The sequence below is a fragment of the Ammospiza nelsoni genome, chromosome 4 (genome assembly GCF_027579445.1).
Source record: "Ammospiza nelsoni isolate bAmmNel1 chromosome 4, bAmmNel1.pri, whole genome shotgun sequence".
Classification (NCBI taxonomy): domain Eukaryota; kingdom Metazoa; phylum Chordata; class Aves; order Passeriformes; family Passerellidae; genus Ammospiza; species Ammospiza nelsoni.
In genome coordinates, this window is record NC_080636.1 from 72383747 (window position 1) to 72391961 (window position 8215).

The 8215-nt window shown below is 36.7% G+C and overlaps 1 protein-coding gene across 1 annotated transcript in view; it reads right to left on the bottom strand.

Moving 5' to 3' along the window:
• FSTL5 (follistatin like 5) overlaps window positions 1-6781 on the bottom strand; it is a 377325-nt gene extending 370544 nt beyond the window's left edge. The window contains exon 1 of the mRNA XM_059470972.1: window positions 6602-6781. The gene's annotated coding sequence lies outside the window, so the exon portion shown is untranslated. The remainder of the gene's footprint in view (window positions 1-6601) is intronic.
• Window positions 6782-8215: the final 1434 nt, after the last annotated feature.

Sequence of the window (8215 nt, forward strand, 5' to 3'; positions counted from 1 at the left end):
ATCAATGGAAATTTTGGGACATTGGATAAGTCATTGTATCAAGAATACTTATAAGAAAAAATCGTATTTTGGAATATTTTTAATGCCTTAAATGTGAAATAGCACGGCCCTTAAATGTTCCTTTTAGTCATTTGGTGGCAGTATTTGCAAAGCATTTTCAAATTCTTTCTGCTATGTGAAAATACCATCTTTAACTCTCTATTCAGCACTCACACTATAAAATCCACTCTTGCTCTCCCGATAAAGCTGCATTTTGTACCAATAAATTAAAAAAAGAGTAAAAGACCAATGGTTTTGTGGACAGTACTGCTGAGGATCAAAATTAACGGCAATTCCTTTGTGTTCTGTTAGATTGCTTTAAAGATGGCGTCTTGCAAAACTGGCAGAGCCATTACCAAATACAACTCCTCATCCACTTGCCCAGGGGTCTCCTTCCTGCCCCGTTCTGCCCAGACACCAAGAGCAAAATGTAAAATGAGACATGTTTAACTACACCACTTCCTTTTTTCAGGAGTATCTGTGGGTTCCATTTCTTTTTTTTTTTCTTCAAACTATCTCAGAACTTTACAGTAAACAGGAAACAAACCCAGTGTAACTCTGAAATTCAAAAATATCAACACAGCCTTGACTTTTGCTCACATCAGGTATGCATAACATACACGTTACAATAATAAGCATGTATAGGTCAATGTTTGTAGAAAACTTTAACACTTTTTTAACCTAGTGCAATAAGAATTTGCTAGCAAAATAATTTATGAACTGCTATATTGCACCAGGATTTGACAAACCCAAAATAATTTAAACTGGAGCTTGAAAAGATTGAATTTATTCCATCTCACATAAGTCAAATTTAAATATATCCCAGTTTCTGCAAGTCTTGCTGAAAAATGCTCAGTGAGAACTCTTCCAAGTTCAAGATGACAGCTTTCCCATTCCTGTGTGATGAAACACATCTATAGAGTCACCTAAACTGTGAGAAAAACTCCAATATAACATACTGTAAGTTTAGGAAGTCCCTGTTAAAGCAGCAAGAACTGGAAAGGTCAAAAGCATTTTAGTTTTACCAACAGACACACCAACATGTAAACATTCACCCTAACAAAACCAAAGCTTCATAAGCTTGTGAATCTAAAAACATACTAGTAAAGCTATTGCAGAGCAATAACATGAATCTTTATCACAAGAGGGTTCTTTTAAAACAAACAACCTACTTAGCAGTATAATTTAACTAAAGCATTATAATCCCAGAATATATTGTACCAGTTTGTTAGTTTATTGCATAAGAAAACAGTGGTGCTTTCACAACTTCAATAGGACACTGCCAGCATCAGTAGCACTTGGTACTGCACATAAATATTAGTCCAAATTTAAAAAAGAAAATAGAAATTTCAACACAAGAACAAGAATAGCAGCAAACAACCAAGGAATAATCTCTCTGCTCATTGCCTTATACAGATATTGAAACCCTGTACAAATTGTTAATGATGATCATTTCTGCTTCTAAATAAATATGGCCCTTGAGAACAACTGCATCACCTTAAGAAAAGCTCCATCATTATCATCTTCATCTGAACAACTGTACAATACTCACTGAACATTAAATTCCATTTTTATTTTCATCTGGTCTTATTTTTTTTTTCTTTTAGATTCAGGATATGGATATTAGTTAGAAGCTATGACACTTCAAAACGTGGCAAGCAAGGAACTAGAGGTCACCGTAGAAATACTTGTTCATTTTTGTTTACCATACAAAGCAGGTCTGATAGACTTTTGCCTAACCTAGGAAGGGCTATCTGCACACTCTTTCTGACAGCACCTTCAGGTGCTTCTTTGCATCTTCTCAACAGGTGCTGGTTTGAGCCTCAAGGAGTTGGGGTATCAGCCCTGGATCTATCATTATCATTCAGCAATCCTCCCAGCACAGCAAACCAGAGAGTTCACTGGCTCTGAGAGGTGCCCCAGGCAGAGGGAGGTTGCTGGTTGCAGTTGCTGTGGTCTGGGAGAGCTCAGAGGGTCTCACTTTGGGCTGCTGTTTTTAGAACCACAGAGAGGTGGCTTTAGTCATAGCTATCTTCCATCCTGGCCACAATTCAGGTCTGAAAATTTGATAATGAAAATATTATCCCACTTGGGGTGTCACTCAGGCAAGCAGAAAAAGTTCCCAAGCCTGTCTGTGAAAATCCATGTTCTCATTAGTTCCTGGGACCAGACAGTGTTTCTGATAAGCTCCAGAGAATCTTAGCCCAGCTGCAATTCATCGTGGCCAAGATCTAAAGAGCATTTCTCAATTGTAGTGCAGCTGGGGGTGGGTGAAAATGCAAAACCAGTTACTCAAACAACTTGAGAAGCCAGGAATTGGATTACATTGCAGGGGCTGTGTTTGTACTCATGGAAGGCAGATTCTAAGGAAAGAGCTGACAAATCTGTGCAAGACTGGGCACTTCCTCAGTAGTGGAATTGGGTTTTAAGTCAACAAAAAGAAGCACAAAAAGAGCAACTGACAAGCAGCAAGTTCAGCAGTCTATAGTGACACTTTTTGATAAGGATAGCACATCATTACCACCAATAAGTACAGCTAAAGTGGTGCTCAACAGCACACACAGCTCTAGCAAACAATAAGTCAACTCAGAACAAGCATAATGTAGGATTCTTTGTACAGAAATCCCCCTTAATAACCATTTTCTTCCAGAATATGGTCCTCTCCCTCCGCTGGCCACCTGTGCAGCCACTTTCATTGCATTTCTGAATCCAGAAGACAAACTCAGGGCCATATTCTTTTAGCCTCTTAGACAAGGTGTTTTCTGTCACCTCTGAGGCTGCTGTGGATCTTCCTCACTAGAAAACCAGTATTTATCAAATCACATCCAAGTGCTTGCAGATACCATAGGCTGTTGTCTTGAGAGCCTACAGCTATACTCTCAGACTTTAAATCCACTGTGAACCACAAAACAGCTGTTTCTCATTTATTTAGTATAACCCATTCACATGTATGCCATGGAGAGCACCACCACTCAATGTAAAATCCATAGGATATTTTTACATATAATTACTGTTTTCTAAACCATCGATGAGTGCAAGTATGCAAATTATACTCCTTGTATAACCTAATGTCTCAGTTCAACAAAACACAGAGGCACATGCTAACTGCTGAAAGCTCTCAGTGAGAATCAGAGGTAAGCAGACTCACTGTGAGATGAGAACTCTCAAGTTGCAGCAAGAATTTTGAAACATTGTTTTTCTTAATTGTTAAAACTTGCTGTATTTGTTGTTTTCTTTGAAGAAGAGGTGATGACTATTAACTCCAGAAAAAAAATTTATATGGAAGTCTGTGCTTCTAAATAGATTTCTTCCCTTAAATCTATTCATTTTCCCAAAGCCATAGAAACCCATTTTAAAGGTACATTATGATATAATTTTGACTTACAAACATAACATGAGCATTTCTTTGACTTTTAGGGGCAATACTCATCTTTTCTTTTAGTTAAAAGTACTCTCAGACATGACATATTTTTATACACATAGATTAAAAGAGAACCCAAAGTAACTTCATGGAGTGCAATAATGTTGCAAACAACATGTCAAAACCACCAAAATTAAGACTGCTGCTACAGTTAAAAGCTAACGTCTGTTTTACAGTCTAGGAATATAGGCTAATCAACTGAAATTTAAAATTTCAGGCTATGTTCTGCTCATGTATGTCTTTCTCATTCAAATAGTGTTTCTCTCATTTCCTTCCTCTTGACCTTGAGAAATTATTTACTACCTCCACATTTTCCTGCACATCACAGTCATTTTCAATGACCTACAATTTTCAATGGCTTGCTACATTTACGTCTTCAAAAACTCAGCACTTTGTGTAAATTTCTAACATTTAGGCATGATCTCAGTATCTTTATAAATTAAATGTCAGTGTGTCTTTATCACAGGATGTAAAAAGTAGTTTTCTTCCACAATTTCTACTAAGTCAAAGTCTGTCTAGAGATTAAAAAAATAAAATGCACACGTCATCATTCCCAGCTTGTGTAAATCAATACATACTTGATAAGCACTCATTTATGTTCCATTTTGGTCATTTTGAACTGATGGAATAGTTTGCTCCTTATATTCAATAATAAAAGTCAGGATCAAATTCCTTTAGCAAAAGATGAATTTAAATTTGCTTCTGGACCAAAAGAACTCTGGAGATCTCATTCAACTGAAATCATCCTATGATTTAAAGTATGTTCTTTGTATTTCTTGCTAAAGTCACTTACAAGATTATTGATTGAAGTATTTCTCATGAGACCAACTTGGGTTCAATAAGGCTATCTATTTGAAATATTTCATGCTGAAAAACAAGACAAACTTTGAGGCCTTTTACTTTTGTAATGGATGTTAAATATTCAGGCCATTAGTTAAGGATAACCCAAAGATTTCAAACAGATGTTATGAAATATGTAATATTTCACTGTAGCACTAAGAAGAGATGACACACCATAGAACAAGAAAAAAATTTTATGTGAAAAATACATACTAAGACCCATTTCAGATGCACTAATGCATATTTCAGTGTAATCTAAATTATATAAATCCCTCACAGACTTCTAGATTCTTGGAGAAAAACATGCTTTCCTGCTGATATCTACATGAAGCATTTTGATGGACATGAACGCTTTGAGTGCAGAGCCTCCCATATTAGACTATTAAAATGTCTAAACACAAAGTTTAAAACCTCTAGGCTAAAGAAAATTGATGTAGCAAAAAAAAAAAAAATCCAAAAAAACTCCCAATTATTCAATCACATCTAGCTTCCTTTATGGATTAAAAATAAAACCAGCCAAAGTGTACTTGGAAGCAATTATAAAGTTTGAAAAATAGTTTCTCTAACTAGATAAACTGAGATGTATGGAGCATTTTACTAAATGTTTTTTTTTTTTTATTAGAAATAAAGAAAAAAATTAAGAACTGTACTGATTTTCAAGTCTTTATGAAAAATACAGGTATCTCAGAAAGCATGACAATTTTTCCCTCAGAAGCAACACTCCTCAGCTCACAGGATTATGGAGGTTGGGAAGACCTCAGGAGACATCTACTCCAAACTTATGTTCAACACATGCTTAAAAATATTTAGCAGAGCACATGACAGCATACCTCCCTGTAAAGGCACTATTCAAAACTCATCTGCAGAAATACATCCTGAGAGGAGCAGGTCTTCAGCTCAAAGCTGGTTCTGCAGCTCGACACCAAAAACAGGAACAGTTGCACCAAAACCACTCGCAAGACTCAATGGGGGAAGTTACTCCACAGGGAAAAGGAGCAGGGGAGAAAAAGAAATAGGAACTCTGGACACTTTTAACATAATTCTGTGTGCTTTTCACTAAAGCTTCAAAAGAAAGGGAATCATTCCAGCTATAATTGAGAACAGCATATATTTATATACATACATACATATTGCCTGATTTAGGCAACTCTAAGGAAAAGGCATGAGTCTTAAAGGACCTCAAACTTCAAAGTGTTTTATACAGTTCCCTGTATGAAGCTCAATTCTGATAGTGTTGTTGCAAGTGAACTGCACATCATTTCAATTCCTAAAATGCAATTCTAAGGTATTATTTAGTTTAACAGCATAATTTTCTAGTGCATAAAAATAATCTCCATAATACTGTTTAGAAATATAGATTAGATGATTTTTCATTTTTAAAAGTTGTGTGCATATCACAGGAGAAAATTGGATATTTTAAATAATTTGTTTGTTCAAATCAGCAACTGCTCTTTTCACAGGATTTCCCACTGGGCATATATTGCACAGTTTTCTTAAGCAGACTAACTATCTGAGGCCACGTTTTATAAACAAACTGGTCACCAGAGGAAGGAGTGAAGACACAGAAGTGCCATCATTGTTACACTTAGTCCAAAAAACGTGAAAATTATTTACAATTCTCTTTATCTATGCTAAAAACCAACAGAGCAAAGTACCCTTCAAATAGAAGCATAGATCAAAGAATTTCAAATTAATTTATTTATAGGAAATTAATATTTTTCTCAAATCTCTGGAATTCCAGATGTTTGATATCTTCATGGAATTTAGAGTATTATAAATAGAAGCATTTAATTAAATTTTCTCAATAAAAGTTAAATTAAAATTTCTACTATTTCTTCATGTTTTCTTTAGTTGTGTTTTGCATCATCAACATACCGGGGGGGGCATTTCGGTCTGCTTTAGTACAGAAAAAATAAAATGGCAATAGAATGACACTATAATTGAAATATGATCTACACTGAAAGATGGTTTTTATGATGATACTTTAATTTTACTATGAATCCAATCTGTTTTAAAATTTCTATCATCTTAGTTTTCTGGAAGCAGATATAAGTGTGAAGGCAAGCTCAAGATGAGGAGCTACGGCACCTGGAGTGGTACTTAAAAGCAATTGACTATAAAGAATTGAAAAGAAGTGAAATTTAACACAACAGTTTTCTTATTTTCATGAATCAGCCAAGATTATTCACACACACTTAGAAACAATGACGATCTCAAGAACTGAGCAGGAGTTACTTCACTGGGAGAAAACAAACTCTGTGACCACGCACGTCCCCTCTAGCTGGGAGAGGTGGCACTTACCTAGAGGAAAGCTGCTGTTAATGGTGACTTGATCCTACAGGCACAACCTTTGGATGCAGCTGGCCTCTCCTCAGTCTCCAAGCAGCTTCAAGTTGGTTTAGGAGGTTTTTAACCTCCTCTTCAAATACTTCCAGAAGAGCCCTGGCTGCCTACCTCTTCATGCCAATTAAACAAGCCACAACCTCCAGAACAGAACACCAACCCAGAGGCACCAAAGAAATCTCATCTAAATGTAGCTACCATCACAAGCACCTGGGAAGAGGTTGCCATAAGTGCTGACAGCTGTGTAAGTGGGAGGGCTCAGTATGGCTGTTGAAAGACAATCTGGCTCCTGATTCTGAAAGCCTGGCAGTTTTTTGTCCTAGAGGAGGACTAACAGGCCAGTCCATGGCCAGATGGAAAAAATTAGGAGACAATCTAGCAGACTGACGCAGGCAGCTTATGATTTAATACTAGAACACAGAAGCCCATCAAAATGGTTCCACATGGGGTCTTTTATTTGTTTTAATCTCATTGTTTTGGCAAAGCCTGCATGTCACAGTTTCTTCTCACCATTTACCTCTTGCTGAGGGCCGCCTACTGCAGGGTGACCTTGTGGTCCCAAATGCTGCAGGACTTCCAGGAAGACATCACACCTGGGCCAGTGAATTGCTGAATTTTTCCCATGGATGTCTGAACTAAGGCTGTCTCTGTGTAGTGCCAGAGCATTCTTTGTCTTCTAAATATTGTTAACAGGCAGGAAATGCAGCTCTGAGCATGCTGCCCACATATAAAAGAAAATATGGAAACCTAGCACCATAAGAAAGAAACTGGTAGAAAGATTGCTATTGTTCTAAAAGAGATGGCAAATTATATGGCAGATGGCAAGAAAAATGGATGGAAGCAGATGCAATTTTTAGAGTGAAATACCTAAAATATTCCAAGTTTATTTACAACGCGCTAAGGGTACATTCAAAAGAATGCACATTCAAACCTCAGAAAAGCTATATGGGGTTTTTTTGGGAAGAGGAATGAAGTCTGCCATGTTGGCAGTGTAGCATGATAGATCTTGCTGCAGTGGCTCTGACTGTGCACTCAGAGTGTAGCTTGGCTTAGAGCTAGATTTCTGCTTTATGCTCAAGTTAGTACAATTTAAAATCTTGCTTTTCAGTTCTAGGCAAACCTAGTTTGCACAAAGTTTGCCTGCTACACTGGAAGAGACCTACATTCCCTAAAGGAGGAGATTATGACTACACGTATGAGCCATTACAATAAGAAACAGGGGATGAAAATGTTCTGAAAAATAGCAGAGGATAAGCTGTTTCCAGCTTTGTGACCCTCCCTCTGGAGGGATGATCCTTAATGATCATAATTAGAAAAAATGTTCCTGCATCAATAAAGTAAAAAACTAAAGAATTTTAATATCTTGAATTATGAAAGGGCAATTCCAGCTTCACTGAGTTAGGGCTCAAGTTTTAGAGCCGTATATTAAACAGAGAATAGAATATGACTTTTTGTTATGGTAACAAAATACTGCCCATAGTTTGAATAATTAGTGAAACAATTTGACAATACTCTGCAAGGAAATCAGAAGACTCAGAATCAGCACACATAACCTAAAGACAAGCTGAAAGA